Source organism: Vitis riparia, chromosome 14 (assembly GCF_004353265.1).
Source record: "Vitis riparia cultivar Riparia Gloire de Montpellier isolate 1030 chromosome 14, EGFV_Vit.rip_1.0, whole genome shotgun sequence".
Lineage (NCBI taxonomy): Eukaryota > Viridiplantae > Streptophyta > Magnoliopsida > Vitales > Vitaceae > Vitis > Vitis riparia.
Window position 1 is genome coordinate 10,422,632 of NC_048444.1, and position 19,002 is coordinate 10,441,633.

Genomic DNA, 19,002 nt, shown 5'->3' on the forward strand with positions numbered 1-19,002 from the left:
CTCTCACATGTCCTTTGGTTAGCAACTCCTCAACTTGCCTTTGAAGTTCCTTTGTCTCCTCCGGATTACTCTTATAGGCTGGTCGGTTATGAATTGTTGCACCTGGAACAAAATCAATTTGATGCTCTATTGCTCTAATAGGTGACAATCCACTAGGCACATCATTAGAAAACACATCCTCTTATTCATGCAACAAAGAAACAACAACACTAGGCAAAGATTCATCAAGTTTGTTAGTGTTAAAACATACCCCTTTGTACAAGAGTACAAATGTAGGTTGGTTTGTATAAAAAAAATTCTTAACATCACTTACCTTAGCATAAAAACTCCCTTGTTTTTTTGTTTCTCTCATTTTTTCCACTCTCTATTTTCTTTTCACTCTTTTTTTTTTCTGTTCATTTTTTTTTGTTTCACTCTCTTTCTCGTCATCTTTTTTTGAACTCTTAGTGTCACAATTTTTTTGCAAGTCATTCTCTCTTTTTAATTTCATTTGATCTTCATACACTTGTCGTGGAGTCAACGGTACCAGAGTAATGGTTTTATTGTCTTTTACAAAAGAATACCTATTCTTGAACCCATCATGATTGACCTTTCTGTCAAACTGCCAAGGCCTACCTAATAAAATGTGACCCGCATGCATTAGAACAATATCACAAAGTACTTCATCCTTGTACTTCCCAATTGAAAAAGAAACTAGCACTTGCTTATTTACCTTAACCTCTCCACAATCAATCAACCACTGCAACTTATATGGTCTAGGGTGTTTCAAGGTAGGTAAATTCAAATTTTCAACTAAAGTATTGCTAGCCACATTAGTACAGCTCCTCCCATCAATGATCATACTACATACCTTATTGTTGATGTAGCATCTAGTATGAAAAATATTCTCCCTTTGTTGTTCCATGTCATCCTTTTTAACTTGGGCACTTAAAGCACGCTTAGCCATATGTGACTCACCATCCACTGGATAATCCACATTATCATCACAAGCATCCTCCAATGATGACATCTAGTCATCATCTTCCCCACTTTCAGTTTCCACCTCTCCATCAACACGTGCGATCATGGTCCTCTTATTTAGGCATTGTGAAGCTATATGACCTACTTCCAAACAACGAAAACACTTAATATTAGGATTACGAGTTTGGGATTCATTTTTAACTTTGTTGACATTGGGAGCTTCATCTCTCCTTTTTGGTGGTTTAGTTTTGGACTTGAAAACAACCCCTTCATCTTTCCTCCCATTTGGCCTCCATGAAGCAGATGAGCTAGGATTTTGAAATGACCAAGTTCATTTCCTTTTAAGCTGTCGTTCCACCTTTATTGCCATGTGTACCATGTCCTCCAACTCCACATAGTGTTGTAACTCCACCACGTTGGCAATGTCCCAATTCAGCCCATTCAAAAACCTTGACATTGTAGCTTCTCTATCCTACTCTACATTAGCCCGAATCATAGCAACCTCCATCTCCTTGTGATAGTCATCCACGCTCCTATAGCCTTGAGTAAGACTCTGTAATTTCTGATACAAGTCCCTATAGTAGTGATTAGACAAACCGCCTCCTCATGATGGCTTTCATTTCCTTCCATGTCTCAATAGGCCTCTCACAGTTTCTTCTTCTATTCATCACAAGTTGATCCCACCATATAATAGCATAGTTAGTAAACTCAATCACAACTAGTTTTACATTTTTCTCCTTGGAGTAGTTATGGCACTCAAAGATGAACTCCACATTTTTCTCCCACTCCAAGTACACTTCTGGATCATTTTTCCTTTGGAAAGATGATATCTTCATTTTGATGTTTCCTAGGTTTCTATTAGTCCCATCTTGCCATCTTGGAGCTCTTCGGAAACCTCTACCACGCCTTTCTCCCCTTGGTGCACACCTACCCTCATGGTTTAATGAAGCCCGATCCTCTTCATTTTCAAACTCATCCTCATGGTAGTCATCAGAATCATCAACCCGCACACGCCTTCCTTGCCTTCTAGCATTAGGGGCTCTTTGGGTACGCTCCTTATGCAAAGAAGCGATAACAGCATCTTGCCTATCCAACTGATCCCGAATATCATTAAACACCACGTTCATGCGTTCAACTATTGTCGCATAGCTTGCAACATGAGGGATGACTCCTCCTCTCCTTTCTTATTTGATATTTTGCCCCTGGAAGACATATTTTTGAAACTACAAAAAAATGTTAGAAATAATTCCTCACAACACTCCCTCAAGTGTTTGCACTCACACTCGTGTTTCACTCTTAAATTGGATTTTTCTTGATATTAGTCTCACTCTCTTGCCTTTTTCCACTCGTAGCTTCCCTTTTTCAGTTCTACTTAAACTAATAAACTTGATTAAGAAATTCAACTTGTAGTATTTAAACTAATACCAATGGCAAGAAAATATGACAGAAACGCTAAATCAAAGGAAGATGATAAAAGAAAATAATATTTTGATTTGAGAGAATTGAAACTACACCTAGAAAAGAAATAGAAAACAACAATATATATATATATATATATATATATATATATATATATATATATATATATATATATTGTTGTTTTCTATTCTTTTCTAAAGTCTTTTTTTTTTGGAGCTTGGTGCACGATTTTAACCTAGTGCACATCAAAAAAATAAGAACGAGGAATAAAGAACACAAAAGGAACAAGATAGGATGATAATAGGAAACAAAAGATAAAAGGATAGAAAACTGATTTTAGAACCTGTGCTCTGATATCAAATGATGTGAACTTCAATCGACACACTTTAAGACCTAACAAACAGTATTGGAATAATTGCCCAAGAAAGCTAAAATACAAAATTTTGATAGAACCCTGACCCAACGTTTGTAACTAAAACGCGAACCAAAAGTATAAGTAACAAACCTTGACCCAATGATTACAATGGAATCACAAACCAAAGGTATAAAGTTTGAACGTCACAAGGAAGAATCCCTAATAAGTTCACAGTTCTTAAAAAACCAAAAGAAGAGCAAAGCCTCACATTTTCTGATTTTTTATTCAATCAAATTATCTCCTATTACAATGAGTGCATGCTATTTATATGTCATGAAAAAAAAAACTTACTAAATATTAAAACCCTAAATAAAAGTTGATTTGGTTTGAAATTAGCAGATCCAAAATAGGAAAATAGCTAAAAAATGTTCTCAATAATAAAAGCCTAAAATTAAGGTAGATTTGGCCTGAAATTAGAAGCTCTAGAATAGGAAAAATGTCTATTAACTGATATGGAGTTAGAAAGTCAATCAGTCATTAATCCACACCATAAATCATGCCTAATCAAGCCAAATTAGCCCTCAATAGCTTGGATTAAATTTATTACACCTTCATCTTCCTTTGGGCCAAGCTTGGAATGTCCTGCGTTAGAATCAACCAAAATCTCTTGAATTAGCCCATTAAGTGCTTATTTGATCTTCTTGGATCTTGCTTTAGTAATAGGTCCAATTGGAACATGCAATGGATCCTTGAATGCTTGTTGATTCTCATCAATATATATATATATATTCAAAACTGAGTTCAACTTATGTAACAAGCAAGATATTGATGACTTCTAACCAGTTGGTTTTAGGTATTATAGCTTGAAAACACAAGGCCATTACCCTTTAAGCTTAAACTAGTATTTTTTAAAAATAAATAAATAAATAAATAAATAAATAAATAATTTGAAGTGTTTCATCCTTCTTATTACTTAAGAACAATTCCTTTCTTAGCTAAAGAAACTAGTCTCAATTAGGTTACCCTAAGGATACATCAAGCTTTGTATGTGTCATGAGTTTTAAACATAAAATAACCATAAAATAAAAGTCAAAGGCATTCTAAGGTTTCAACCTAACTATTCTTGCAATTAAAGGTATGAAACGAAAAACATTAGTAAACTAACACTCTTGATCTAATTGTGTCTCTTCTCAAAGTCTAAAGAAAAAATCATATTGGAAGAATTCCTCTATAAAATAACCTATGAATCATGAAAGCAAATAAAAAATTTCATTTACTAACTGAATGTAGTATGCAAAATTTCTTGAAAAATAAGGCTAATACCTTTCTTCTCAACCTAATTTACACATTATCCCCAACGTGTAGAACAATAAAGAAAAAAAGTAAGGTGAAAGAATGTTATCTCATAGATCATGGACTTAGACTTGTGTATTAAAAAATCATATCTTGCATGAAAAAAAGATGAATGGCAAAAAGATATCTAGATAAGAGAGATAAGCAAAGGATAATCTAAGAAAAATGACGAGGAAGTATGGTGACTAGCAACATAATATACAACCATATCTAATGCTAGTATACTATGGAGGGTCTATGTTTGTAATATGCATTTGATCTCCTCCACAACCTACACATTAGACTCAAAGATGTATATAAATGTAGTGACATTAGGTGGACCATCCATTGAAATGTCAAGCATGGGGGTATCCTTATCCTTCTACCATCTTTAACATCTTTTGAGGGTTGATGAGTGTTAACATTATTGAGATAGTAGCAAACAACTAGGCCATAACTTGAAAACTCATTAAATTGATGAATATAAAGGACTCAATACTTAAACAAACTCAAAATGCCTAAAGCTATTGAAAATATAATCAAACATAAAAGATAGCAAAAACACCCTAAATTGAGCTACCTACACCTAAAACTAATAGAGAATGAACTGGGTTTTGAGGCTTACTGACCACACCAAAGTTTGTATAAGGAACGAGGTGATTCCCTAAGTGTAGGGGTGCAGTTGTAGCTTTAAAAAGAACCTAGTGAGTCGGGTGTCAAACCTCAAGAAAGAGATCCTTGAATGCAAGTGAAGTGGAAGGATTAAGAGGATGAAAAATGATGGTGAATTTTTTTTTCTTAAAACCTTGCCTTGGGCAAGAAGGTTGTTGAATAGTGGTTGTAAGAAAAAATAAGTAACTAAAAAGTATTAACTAATTGTAATTGATAATTGAGGAAAGATGAATTCCTAGTATCACTTATTTACCATGAAATAATCCTTGTTATTAATATCTTAATTAAAAGTGTTCACCTATAATTGAATCCCCTTTGCATAATCCCACTTTTCCCCAAAATATTAGTGATTTGAAAATTGTCATCCTAAGGGCTTAGATAAGGTTGTTCCAAGTCAAAATGGCTTCCCCATTAAGTTCTTAGAATACCCAATGGGTACCCTAGGCTCTAATTTCTAATTAGGTATAAATATTTGGTGGTTTCATTAAGCTTAATATATATCTTATCTCTTTGTCCAATTACTCCCATTAAGGGTTCAATAAAGATCGTTCCAAGTCAAAATGGCTTCCCCATTAAGTGTTTGGGACACCTTAATCAAATAGTAAGATATGGTGCTCTCTATTGAATAAATGAGATTCAAATGACAAGTTAATTTGAATTATGAGTATCTATTGGCATGAGGTCATTCTAATGGTGGAAGAGGATGCCCTAGGACTCTGTTTTCTCAAACCTAATTAACTACTTACTAGACATAGAAAGAGAATTAAAGTGAATGAATAAAATAGAAATGAGACAACTAAACATAGGAATCTTAAAACTTAAAACTGAAATCGCATGAATTTAATAATAATGAAAGATTCAATTGTACTTTTAATAAAATCAATTCAAGACAATGATATTGATCTAAGATAAGAATAAGAAAAATAAAAGAAACTTTAAACCAAAAGTAGTTCCAAGATAATCTCTTACTAAAGAATCAAATAAGAACTAAGAATGATCAAGAATTCTCCCCCCTCCCCCCCCTAAGGGGGAAGATTTGAACCCCTTTAGAAAACTACTAATCATCCATTTTTATAGCTTTCACAATCATTTAAAGCTTGCAATGTGTTGGGATTGAGCTCCTAAAAGTAAGATATGATGTAACTAAGTTAGACTTAACTATCCGCTTACTATCTTTTTGGTGTATCGACATTGATTTGAGCATTCACTCACGTCTCTTACATTGTAAATGACTTGGGGGCATGAGTTGCATAAAAGATACAAGTCATGGGTTCCTTGTAAATAGATAAGTTGTCCATAGTTGGTTCATGGATTTGGGCAATATAATAGAGATTGTAGTGCACCACCTCTTAATTGGATGAATGGTTTGTCTTGGTCGTCGGGATGAGTTTTCCATGGTGAGTGCACTAGTATATGTGATGCACACTAGACTGGACTTATGGGTGTGTTAGGATAGAGCCCTTAAAAGCATGACATAATGTAATAACTTTGGAATTCATTATTTATTTATTGGTGTTCAAGTTTCACTTTTATCTATTCTTATTCTATGTATTATACTTTATGAGCATTCTTGTTTGCATATTTTGCATTGTACGTGACTTAGGTGCATTAGGAGTTGTACAGAAGATCTAAGTCATGGGTTCCTTGAAAATAGATGACTTGTTCACAACCGGTTCATGGGTCTAAGCAACCCATTAGAGATTGTAGTGCACCGCCTCCTAATTGGAGGGATGACTAGTCTTGACTATCGGGATGGGTTTTCCATGGTGAGTGCATTAGTGTGCATGATTACATATTGAATAGGAACTATGGTGAGTCATGAATTAAGGCTATCAAGTAGTCATGACCTCACTAAGCTGCTTAATTGTGTCGTTTCTCAACCTTGAGAGAATATTGAGTTTGTGCTAAAGTTAATAATGACTTTGACCTAGGGGTGAGATCGTAAGCTGATCATATATTCCTTATGAATTGGGTCATTGTTGATGGAAGTTGGTCACAATATGTATTCTCAATAGAGACACCATGATATCTTTTAGGATTGAGATAGTGTGTCCCATTGGGTGATCCTAAGGAGGTGTGTTCTTGAAAACTATGACCATAGTAGTTCCTTAAGTGGAACTTGACATAGACTCTTTAAGAGCTAAGATATGTCAATTGAACACACAATAGGAGGATATGTAACTCAAGGATGGTAAATGTAGTCTTGAAAGGCTGATAACTTTTACTTTGTTAGACTAGGAGACCGGTTCATAGGGAGACTGAACACAATGGATAGTAGGTCACGGACCTAAGCACTTGGTGTCTCGTTGTTATTTACATAGGATACTGAAGTTCAATCGATTCTCTATAGTGGGATGTTGAATCAAATTTAGAATTGAATTATAAGGGAGCCAATATTCTTATAGGTCCCAATGGTCCCTGTTCTGAGCTCATATACTTTGTTGGCATGGGTTATAAGGGTCGAATTGTCTCTAGGTTCACTTTTGTGTATAAGGGAGTTTTGGTAATTACACAAGGTTACATAGGGGTAAGTGAACAAGGTCTTTGGATTGGGCAAATTGATTAATTAGTAGGCCCTGTTGGGTTAATTAATCAATTAGAACCCATTTTGGGCCAGATTAAGTGACCCAAGCCCATGTGGGCTCAAGTTACTTAAGCTCAGTTAAGAACCTTATAAATACCTCCTAGGGGTTAGGGTTTCCATAACTTTCGTCTTCCACCATCCATAGAGATAGAGAGTCATAGCCTCCACCATTTTTTCTTCCACATTGGAAGTGTGTCAAGATCAAAGTTTTCAAGTCATCGGGTGGAAGACTTTCGGTTTACGATCCAATCCATACGAGACTTCGGGTTTAGGAACATCCGAATTTGAGGTATGGTTTTTGTTAACACTTTCTGAATCCTTTTAAAGTATAAAAATATTATTTTTTTTGCTATGCATAGGATTTAGAAAAAGCCTAAGATAGTTATGCATGTTCCTAACTTGATTCGGACTTAGGAAACAGAGAGATTCAGGTTTTTTCCTTCAGGGTGAGACCTTAAAGTGGTCATATATCTCTATGGATTGGATCATTGTTGCTAAAGGCTAGTGGCAACAGGTATTCTCAATAGATGCACCATAATATCTCATGGGATTAAGACAGTGTATCCCATTGGGTGATCCAAAGGACATGTGATCATGAAATATGTGGCTATAGTAATTATTTTAGTGGAATTTGACATATGCTCCTTAGAGTTAGAGTATGTGGTTTGATCACATAATAAGTGGGATTTGTAACTCAAGGATTTGAGAGATAATCTTGATAGGTGATAACACTACTTTGTTAGATTACGAATACCAGTTCATAGGGAGTTTGCATGTAGTGGATAGTAAGGTCATGGACCTGAACACTTGGTGTCTTGTTGTAATATACATAGGGCATTGGAATGCAATTGACTCTCTATAGTGGGATGTTGAGTCAATTTCAGAATTTGACTATGAGGAAGCCAATACTCCTATGGGTCCTAGTGGTCCCCGTTTTGAGCTCATATTCCTCGATGGTACGATTTATGAGATGGGTTTTTTAGTTCACTTTTGTGCATAATGACGTTTTGACAATTATGCAAGGTTGTATAGGAATAAGTGAGTGGTGTCTCTGGATTGGGTTAATTTATTAATTAGGGCCTTGTATGGTTAGTTAATCAATTAACAACCTTTTTTAGCTAGATTAAGTGACCTAAGCCTATGAAGGGCTTAAGTCACTTAAGCCTAGTATGAAACCTATAAATACTACTTTAGGAGTTAGGTTTTCATGTCTTGCTATTTTCTCCCTACAATTCCAAGAGAGAACCCTAACTTCCACCCTTGATATCTCTATTATCTCAGTGCTTAGACACAAGAAAGAGTCATCAGGTGGAAGATCATGGTGTTTATGAGATCCATTACAACTTTGGAGTTATCTGCATCAATTGAATTGATTTGGAAACATCCAGATCAAAAGTATGTGACATTATTATCTAAATTTTTCTTTTATGATATCCATATTGTTTTTTGAATACCTATTTATTTGTTGTGATAGATTTAGAGAGCCTAGGATAGATTTGCATGCACCTTACACGATCCAAGGCATGGAAACGGAGCGTCTGGGGTTCCCAAGATCGCCTTTTACTAGGGTTAAATCTAAAAATCAAATAAGAACTAAGAATGATAAAAAAACTCTCCCCCCCAAAGGGGAAAATCTAAACTCCCTTATAAAAATGCTAATCCTCCATTTTTTAGCTTCCATAAGCATTTAAAGGTTATAATGAGCCTCATTTAAAAGCCTTTTTGTGGGCTTAAGTGAGAATTACATGTTGTGCCATAGGGGAGACCCAAAAGTGTAAAATCTAAAGCAAAGGGGTGGCGGCTTGTAGGTGGCATCCTTGTGGTGCCCTTGTGGCTCCCTTATGTTGTGACATTGCTTTATTTTCTCTAGTTGGTTCCCTAGGAAAATAACCTCTAAAAATTATAAAACTTGGTTAGATTTAAGTTCAAGAAGTGAAGTGAAAACATTGCGTGTTGGTTTCATGAGGAAATGAATTCCAAAAATTATGAAACATGGTCAGATTTAACTTTAAGAAATTAGAAATATAGAAAAGTAATTTAGCTCCTTTGGACATCCATAGGCCCTTCAATCACTTCAAAACATTTTATTGGTTAAGCTGGGATATCACTTGAGAGTTGCATGCAATCTTAGCTTTTGAGTTCAATTCACACCTCATCTTCGCATCTGGGATGTCCTAAAAGATTTTAAGGTTGTCATTATTCATGAAATATGGATGCAAAAATAAAAAAACCCAAAGAAAATATGAGAAAACCAAGTATATACAAGATGACATACATTTTCCCAATTAAATGGTGCTTTTAATGATATAATAAAGTTTAAGAGAGTATGAATGTTTAGAGCACCATGCCTAACTTAGGAGGCACAATCATTTTATTCAACTCTTACTTTACTTTAGTGGTTGGTACAATTCACCATGTTAAGCTCTTTTGACCTATGTAGTGGGCATCAAGGTCAGTGACTCCCAAATAGTTGGTTTAGGGCTCTAGGGATTGAAAGCTTTCTTCAGACCCATGCCTAGGTTTGCAAGTTTACATTAGCTCACTCATTTTATTTTTGGCATATAACCTTATTCATATATATTTTTTCCATTTGTTTGTTTTATTTTATTCTTAACATGATTTAAGCTTAAATTTCCAAATTATTCATAGCTCTCCTAAAATGATTTCATTTTTTATTCCCTCTGTGTTTTGGCTTTAGACTCTTTGGCCTTCCCCCAATAATCAAATGCTACATGTTGTGTATGTACACTACTAATAGTGAGGAGTAATCCCTAGGTTGAGTGACAATTGAGTTCAATGTTAACTTTGGTTCCAAAGCCTTAACAAGTTTGATTTTTTTGCTTTGGATATTAGCATAATCAAATTCAATTCAATATCCTTACAAGGATGCATTTACAAGGATTGCATTACCCTTCATCCTATCTTTATTTCCCTAATTCCACTACTCTATGCCAACATCAAAGTTCAAAAGTAAAAAATTTATTGTGGGGAATCTTATATCTCTTTATTCACTATCAATCCTAGGGTTCATGAAACTTTTCTTAAGCTTCTAGATCCTAAGCAACAAAAGTAAAAATAATACTTTTAACAATCAAAAGATCTTAATGTGTGCAATAGAAAACTTTACCTTTGATTTGGATCGATGTTCCCAAATCAATTTCTTTCAAAGAAGATCCTAATCAAAGTAGTTAGAAGCCTCATAAATTCATAATCTTTTGCCTAATGACTCACTCTTATTCTTGACACTCCAAATGGTGGGTGTTTAGGAGGGTGAAGGCTAAATCTCTCTATACTCTCTAGAGATGGAAGACAACTTTATAGAAGCTCTAATCCCTGAAGAGGTATTTATGAGGTTTCCTACTAGGCTTAAGTAACTTAAATCCACGTAGGCTTGGTTCATTTAATCTAGCCCTAAAAGGGTTTTAATTGATTAATTAATCCAACATGGTTATCCAATTAATCAATTAGCTTAATCTAGAGATACCGTTCACTAATCCCTATGCAACCTTATATAATTATCAAAATGCCCTTATGCACATAAGTGAACCTAGAGATTATCTAACCTTCATAAGTTGTATCATAAAGGTATATAAGCTTGAATGGGGACCACTAGGAACATAAAATAGTATTGACTCCCTCATAATTTAATTCTAAAGTTGATTGAACGTTCCACTATAGAGAATCAATTGCACTTTAGTATTTTATGTAAATAATAATGAGACGAAGCTTATGTCCGTAACCTATTATCCACTGCATACAAACTCCTCATAAATTGATGTTCGTAATCTAACAAGGTAGTGTTATCATCTATCAAGATTATCTCTCCAATCCTTGAGTTACAAATCCTCTTTATTATGTGATCAATTGATATATTCTAACTCCAAGGAGCATATGTCAAATTTCACTAAGTGAAATACTATAGTTATAGTCTTCTAGATGACATTTTCTTTAAATCAACCAAAAGGACACACTGTTTCAATATCATGAGATATCATGATGTCTCTATTAGGAATATTTGTTACCACAAGCCTCCATCAATAGTGACCTAGTCTATAGGGATATATGACCACTTTTGGGTTTTACCCATAAACAAGATTTAAAATATCTAGATATATTGTCGATATATTCTTCATATATTCAATATTTGTGGACCCCGATATGAAATTCAAGAAGATATATCCATCAACTGATATTTTCAAATATTTTATCAATATTTCATTGATTTTTGGATTTTTTTTTCACATTTCAACTAATATTTCACAGATATTTTTAGATATTTTATCAATATTTTACCGATTTTTGGATTTTTTTATTATTAAAATAATTAATTCTAATTATTTTATTCTTACAATTGATTTAATTTATTACTAAAAAATATAAAAACATAATTTTCTTAATAAGTCTTTTTTATATAATCTATATATTTATTAAATATAAAAATATACATATTAAAAAATTATACATATATTATTATTTATTTGATATCATTGAATACATTTAAATTAAAATGGATTGTGATTTAAATATTAAATATCTTTTAAAATTACACATGTTATCATCATATTATTGTAAAATAATATATAATGCAACTTAATAATAAATGTGTTATAAAATTCATATTTTTTTTTATCGACGTAGAGGATATTATTATCAAATATGACAAATTATATGTATATATATCATTTTTTAAAAATAACTTTAAAAGTCTATTTTTATTGTTTATATAATTTTTTAGATTTTTTTCTTCAAATTTTCAGAATTTTCATTGATTTTTACATCAATAATAGTTTGTATCAAAATATCCATTGATATATCTTCGATATATCATTTATATCCGTAAAATTGAAGCACCGATATTTTTATCCTTACCATAAGTCAAAACCTCCTATTGATTTTGGCATAGACTCAACACCCTCTTAAGATTGAGAGTCCATGTAGTGCAGTAGCTTAGTGAATCATGACAATAGATAACCTCACATCATGAATCGTCGATCATAGGTTCTATATAGTGTACATCACATAAACTAATATACTCATCATGAGAAAACAATCCTAATAACAAAGAGAAATCATCATTCCAATTAAGAGGTAGTACATTATAGTCTCAAATGAATTGCCCAAATCCATAAACTTATTGTGGACTACTTATCACTCTGCAAGGAACCCCTGACTTGGATTTTTTGTGCAATTTCTAATACGCCCAAGTCATGAACAATGTAAGTTATGTGGACTTGTATGCTCATATAACCAATCAATGCATGCGAGATAATTTTAAACTAAGAAACATAAGTAAATAAATTTATAAATGAATCTCAATATGTTACATCATGTCATTCTTTCTAGGGCTTAATCCTAACAAACCCTTACTAGCCTCATAGTATGTTGGGAACACATCTAACAACTAAGCTATCCCTATAACCCATCAAAGGCTCTAGTAGACAAAGTCTTTGTGAAGAGATCTACCAGGTTCTTTGTAGAAGCGATTTTCTCCACAAATATATCTCATCTCATTACTATCTCACGTATTAAGTGATACTTTCTCTCTATATGTTTACCCTTCTGGTGGTTTCTTGGTTCTTAAGACTATGCCATCGCCCCACTATTATTACAAAATAGTACCAAGGGTGATATAACCAAGGGTACTACCCTGAGTCCCATTAGCAACTTTTGAAGCTAAACAACTTCCTTTGTTTATTTAGAAGTAACAACATACTTCACTTCTATAGTAGAGTAAGCAATATAGGATTGCTTTATACTTCTCTAACTAACAACCTGACCACCTAGAGTGACCATAAACCCATAGGTACACTTGTAAGAGTCATTATCAAATTGAAAGTTTGAATCTGTGTCCCAAGGGGTAACAACTCATCATAATGATATACCAACATATAATCTCTCATTCTCCAAAGATTGACCATTATCCAATTCTCCATGCTTGGATTGGATTGATATCTACTCATCATCCCTACAATAAAGCAAATATATGATCTAGTACATAGCACCGCATACGTAAGGCTTCCCATTGCTGAAGCTCAGGGTACTGTCTTCATGTAATCTTTCTCCTTAACTATCTTAGGACATTGATCTTGAAAAAGAGGTACTCCATGCCTAAAGGGTAGCAGACCTTTCTTGGAGTTCTGTATCACATACTTGACCACAAACTTGTCAATGTAGTGGCTTAAGACAATGCAATCTTCTTATTCTTGTGATTCAAAAGGACCTTAATCTTAAGAACTTATTGTGTTTATCCTAGATCTTTCATCTAAAATTGAGTAGATAGCTAGATCTTGATTGAAGACAATAACCCCGCATCATTCCCAATGAGTAGAATGTCATCAAGGTACAAGACAAAAAACACAACTATGCTTTCTGACATTTTTTTATGCACACAAGACTTATCCTCGTTTTGATCAAAATCAATAGTCTTGATATTCTGATTAAAACATTTATTCCATGAGTGATATGCTTGCTTTAATCTATAAGTGGGTTTATTCAACTCGCATATAAGGTGGTCTTGGCCATTTGCTATGAATTCATCTGATCGCATCATATAGATGCTTTCTTCAATATCGCTGTTCAAGAATGCTGTCTTGACATCTATTTGCAATATCTTATAATTAAGATGTACCACAATGGATAAGAGTATTTTGATGGATTTGAGCATGACTATAGGTGAAAAGGTTTTCTCATGGTTGAAACCAAATTTTTGACTATATCATTTTGCTACTAGCCTAGCTTTATACGTCTCAACCTTTCTATCTACTTATCTCTTTCACTTGTAGGCTCACTTGTACCCTATGAGTTTTATCATTTCGGGTGCTTCTATAAGATCTTAAACTCCTTTAAAATACATATATTCTAACCTTACCTCCATAGCTCCTTGCCATAGAATAACATCATGGATGCTCATAGCTTCATTGTAATCCGTGCGATTAATCTCATGTTCCTCTAGAATTGCCTTGAAAAACTCTCCTATATACATGAACCTATCTAGTTGTATAACAACTCTCCACTATGACAAGACTCTCATGTATAAGAACTAATAAGAATGTATGTGTAGGAACCTCTGGATCCATAGTTCCTATGTTAATGTGGGAGTATCTTCAAGTGTCCTCCAATCTATATCTTATTTTGCGCTATTACTCATCATATAGTCCTCTTCTAGAAATCTAGCATTTATATTGACAAATACTATTTGGTTGACTTGACTATAAAAGTAATGCCCTCTCGTTTTTTTTTTTGGATAACATACAAACTAACATACCTCAAACCTCGTTTTTGACTTGTCTACATTTGGCTTTGACACATGTGTTGGACACCCCCAAATGGGAATGTGTTGTAAATTGGGTTGCAAATTTTCCACATTTTTATGAGAGTTAAAGATATTGACTTGGAAAACACTAGGTTGAGAATATAAGTTGTACTATCCAAGGCATATCCCCAAAAGGATACATGACGTGATAAGAAACCCATCATAGATCTCACCATGTCCATCAATGTTTGATCTCTTCTTTTCACTATTCCATACTGCTAGGAGTTCTAGGTGCACCCAACTGGGATATAATCCCATACTCTTTGAAGAAAGAATCAAATTGAGTAGACAATATCTCTACCTTGATCAGACCGAAGTGTCTTGATATGTTTACCCAATTTGATTTTTGATTTTTCCTAAAACTTAATTAATTTAATCCAACACATCAGATTTTCTATGCATGAAGCAAACATATCTAAACATAGAGTAATAATTTGTAAACATGATGAAGTGCTCATACTTTCATTATGCATGGACATTAAAAGGCCCACAAATATTAGTATGCACTAATGCTAAATGCTCATTGGCTCTATATCTTTTAGCAGTGGAAAGGTCTTTTTGTCATCCTACTTTCTATATAGGATTCACATACTAAAAGATCTTCTAGAATCAAAGAAGGTAATATTCCAGACTTGACTAGTCTTTAGATCTTATTTAGATTAATATGACCTAGGCATAAGTGCCAAAGTTATGTTTGATTAGTGCTAGGTTTCTTTCTCTTTTACAAGATATGATAATTCTCATTACCTAACAAAGTAGATAATAAAGTCACACAACAAAGATTATCAACTAATGATCTTGAGCATATAAATGAATTATCCAATTTAATAAAAACTTGTATATTATTAAAAACCATTTAATAATTTAGTTTACATAAGCTTGAAACCGAAATCAAATTCTTCATAGAATCAGGAACATAAAGACTATTTTAATTCTAAAAGACAACTATCATCTAAAATAAGGGTAGCATCTCCCATGCATGCATAACAATCCTTGCTTCAAAAGCTAATGTTAGGTACATGTCTCTATCATTCAAGGTTCTCCTTAGCTAAAACCCCTATAAAGAATTATAGATATGGTCACTGGCCCCACAATCTATCCACCAAGAATTAGTGGAATTCACAACCAAATATGATTTAACTAAAAGTGAATGATGCATACTTGAATGTCTTTTTAGGAAAACTAGACACTCCTTTTTCTAATGGTTTTTTTTTTTCCATAAAGAAAGCACTTGCCTTGTCCTTTGCTCTTATTTTTTCTTCCCTTTACCCTTGAACTTTCCCTTCTACTTAGTGGACTTTGTAGTGTCTCTTCTTCTAACTAGAAGAACCCTTGATTGTTATATGAATGCCCTTTTGGTATTTGAGAATTCCCTCAATCATTTCTTTGATCAGTTTAGTTAAGCTCATCACCATCTTATTCATACAATATTTTAGTTTCAACTGCTTGAAAGAATCTGAAAAGGCCTTTAGAACCACGTCAACTTGGGTTTTCCCATCGATCTCAACTCTAAGGATCTCTATCTCATTAAAAAGTCCTACCATACAAAAAAGATAATTTCTAACAAGAGTTTCTTCTGGCATCTTAGCATTTATAATAGTCTTAAGGGTAGTTTGTCTAGTTGACTTACCTTTGGCACCAAACATCTCATGGAGATTGGTAAGAATATCACAATCTATTGGTATAGACACATGTTGATGTTGTAGCACATTATCCAAAGACCAAAGTATTATATACTTGGTCTTATGATCCATTTTCTGTGAACTATGATATGTATCAGCTTTCTCTTTAGTGGAATATTCATTAGAGGAAGATGAAGCTCATTCCTTAGTTATACACTTTAGCTTTTTTGAAGTGAGTATTATAACAATCCTTTTCCAATCCACATAGTTTAGTCCAACCAATTTATTAATGGTGAGTGATTACTATTCAGAAAGTACATAATTTGGATAATAAATACGATATATGTTACATCTTTTTTATAATAATCATGTCATTTTTACTCAATTGGCATGCTGGTACTCTTGCAATTTTACTAATAAATCTTTTGAATTATGAAGTGATTTTTAAGGATAAATTAAAGTGAAGTTAACAAGAGGATATGAAGTAGCATTTTTGTGGAAAAAAATAAATGAAAATGATTGAAAAAGAAGCTATTCAAAGGAAAATGAATTATTGGAGTGGAAATTGTCTTGATAAGAATGCATATGTTTAAGTGATATTAGCATGCAATTCTCACACGAAAGAAACTAGGTTTACATAGCCATGAGAATTGGATCAACAAGGGTGCATTTATAAAGAGTTTTGTGGTTGAATTTGGCATGTTATATGAAGTTTGCATGGCCATGCCAAATACAAAATCAAATATGAGTTCAAAAAGAGCATTTTTGCATTGGAGAAGGGGTGATCTCACATGGCCTTATGTTTTTAATGAAAAATTTTACATTGAGAAGGCCAAATTTCCATCCCCAAGCCAATATGACCAGAAAGCATTATGTAGATTTTTGGAAGCAATTTGGCATAGTTCTTATCAATTTCTCATACCCATGCGAAATAGGGTTCTTATGCGAGTTTGATTGCAACTCAAATTGTAACCTTTGATTTTAAATGAAATTTCTAGATGCTATTTAAGATGTTGTTATGTGTCTATTTGACCATGGAGGTATAAATAGGAGTTTGAGATTTTCATTTAGGACTTTTGGACCTTTCAATCAATTCTAATTGTTTTGTATTACAGATTTTTTGATCAAATACAACTTACTTATATTTTCTCTCATTTTCTTACTAGCTAAACACGTATTAGGAGGTCAAATCTCTAAACATGAGTAACGAAATATCATTTTTCTCAGAAGAAGGAGGATCTAGAAGCGAGATTTATGGTGATTTAGGGAATTGAAACTTGAATTATTAAGGTATTTTAATCTAATTGATTGATTAATTGTATTTTGAAGAATTTTCTTTTGAAATTATTTTGAATGACTATAACAATGCAAACTAGGAAAATTCATTAAATTTTTAAATCTTGATTTAATGAGATTGAATAGTTATATTGTATAAATAAGAGGAAAATGATTTTAGATGAATTGAATTGATCTTTTAGATTAAATTACCTAATTAGAAGAGAAATTAGGTCTAGACTAAAAGCTAAATAAAAAATTGGTTTAAATGAAAATTTATATTTTTAATCCAATGAAATAAATCAAACAAAAGAAAGAATGTTCCAAAGTTTTCATAATCCAGTGTCAAATCATAAGAAAGAAAGCATTATAAAACTAAAGTTTAGGATCATAGTCAATCCATGATCGAATTCAATCTTAAGACCAATATTGCATCCAAAACTTAAAATTTTCCTTTTTAAAACAAAATTCTAAAACCATTAACTAAATAAAATTAACTACCAGTTAAAAGTTTGACCGTTTAACCCTTTCTATTCCTTGTTACTTTGTTTTGGGAAAATATAATGATAAGGAAAACTAGAACAACTAATGATCGTGAGTTATAGAAAATCACTAGAATTAGGTAATAATATATCGTATCATTCCCTAATACAATTCACAAGGATAGGTAATGATTAATTTTGATTTTCAGTTTTATTCAATCAAAAACCTATATTCATATGTTTAGATTTGACCCTTAGATTCATTAATAGTAGGATCAAATTATAGTAACTAGTTATCAAGGTCTCCTCAAGAATCATTTGTATCTTGATAAAAATCCTTTGTAATTTATCTAAGGTAATCTCACATAGGGGATGTATTCATATCAATTAAATCTTGAAAACATAAAGAAAATCATAATTCTACCATGCTTTTGCTACTCTTCTTTGGATTTTTCACCTTCATGTTAGCATCTTCGGATCAATCGAGTTAGCCAAACATGGTGGATGATTGCTCCTTAGAACCTATGTTTGGTTGTGAAGAAAATAAAATAGAAAGATGGAAAATAAAATAAAATAAAACCTAAAATCTAATTGAAGAAATTCAAGAAGAGAGATCAATCTCATTTTCTTTGTTTCTCGTTTTCAAATAAAAAACTACCTAGAAAACCTAAAATTGAGTTTTATAGTTTCTGAAAAAACGTAACACGTGGCATGTTCCTATTGATCACTTACTTTATAAATAATTACCTAAAAATGACTAAAAAATAAAATAAAATCGTGATTTCCAATTGTATAGGGCCTACTTAGGGTGGATAGAGTGCCTAAGATGTAGTTCTCGAGGTGGAAGAAGTGGAACATCAAAGTGGAAGTGTGTGATTTTGAAATTAGTGTCATTTCAAAATGGATTTAGAAATCATAAGTTGAATTTCAAAATGATCCTTCAACTCTTCCTAGTTGTCTTCAAATGGTCATAAGTTCTTCATTTAAGC

The 19,002-nt window shown here is 32.9% G+C and overlaps 1 pseudogene; it reads right to left on the bottom strand.

Moving 5' to 3' along the window:
• LOC117930452 overlaps positions 1-2,087 on the bottom strand; it is a 4,630-nt pseudogene extending 2,543 nt beyond the window's left edge.
• Between the last annotated feature and the right edge of the window lie 16,915 nt (positions 2,088-19,002).